The sequence below is a fragment of the Octopus bimaculoides genome, chromosome 29 (assembly GCF_001194135.2).
Source record: "Octopus bimaculoides isolate UCB-OBI-ISO-001 chromosome 29, ASM119413v2, whole genome shotgun sequence".
Taxonomy (NCBI): Eukaryota; Metazoa; Mollusca; class Cephalopoda; order Octopoda; family Octopodidae; genus Octopus; species Octopus bimaculoides.
In genome coordinates, this window is record NC_069009.1 from 3,751,036 (window position 1) to 3,752,308 (window position 1,273).

At 36.4% G+C, this 1,273-nt stretch overlaps 1 protein-coding gene across 1 annotated transcript in view; it reads left to right on the top strand.

The window, feature by feature from the left end:
• The window catches only part of LOC106879554 (phosphatidylserine synthase 2), a 118,022-nt gene that overhangs the window by 66,937 nt on the left and 49,812 nt on the right, over positions 1 to 1,273 (top strand). The window lies entirely within an intron of this gene.

Consider the following 1,273-nt stretch of genomic DNA (forward strand, 5'->3'; position numbering starts at 1 on the left):
GTCCAACCCATGCTAGCATGGAAAGCGGACGTTAAACGATGATGATGATATACATATTCGCCATGATAGATCGCTAGCCACTAAGCCTTTTTCTATTTTCTCTCCCTGTTTATTTCTTATTTCTTTATTGCTCACAAGGGGCTTAACATAGAGGGGACAAACAAGGACAGACAAACGGATTAAGCCGATTACATCGACCCCAGTGCGTAACTGGTACTTAATTTATCGACCCTGAAAGGATGAAAGGCAAAGTCGACCTCAGTAGAATTTGAACTCAGAACGTAACGGCAGATGAAATACCGCTTAGCATTTCTGCCAGCTCACCACCTGTTTACTTCTGTATTCCTTTCTGTCGAAGAGCATAGGCTCAAAATATAAAAGACTTTCTCACTTCCCAAGCGTTAAACTAATACATGTGTTTGTTGTTTACGCACCCGTCTTCATCTTTTGTTGTTTTGTAAATTCTCACTATATATATATATATATATATATATGTATGTATATAGTTGAAATTTATAGAAAAACAAAAGACGAAAACAGGTGTATGAGCAACAAGCAGGTGTATTAGTTTGATGCTCAGGAAAATGAAAAAAATTCTTGTAGATTTAGCAGTCAAGAATGCTGAATGTTATGTATATATACATATACATAACATAATGTAGGTGGCTGTATGCAATATGAAACCAAAAAGGAAAAAATTCAGTTGTTGTTACTAATTGTGACTGATGGTGCAGGGAAGGACATACTTTGCTAGAAATAAGAGCTAAAAGCCCTTACAGCCACAGGAAGCACATGTCTATGCACCGACAGGGAAGATAACCACCCCACGGCAAGTAAAATTATCATAGTGGTCTAGTTTCACTTAGAATTAAAGCTCATCAGTGGTGACTCCATTGCTGGATGGATTAACTAAATCCCAACTGTCAGTATGTATAATTTACCATATGAATCAGGCTGATTCAGCAAAATAGATAAATTTTGACTGCTATTTTTTCAGCGTGGTGGTATCTCTTGATACCCTGTATTATAATTTTAAATAATTATTACCTTTGATGGTTTTTATTCCCATGCTGACCACTTGATAAGATCAATATTTTAAATATCGATCTTATCCTTATTTATATAAATATATATATATATATATATATGCATGTGTGTGTTTGTGTGTCTGTGTTTGTCCCTCCAACATCGCTTGACAACCGATGCTGGTGTGTGTACATCCCCGTAACTTAGCGGTTCGGCAAAAGAGGCCGATAGAATAAGTACTAGGCAT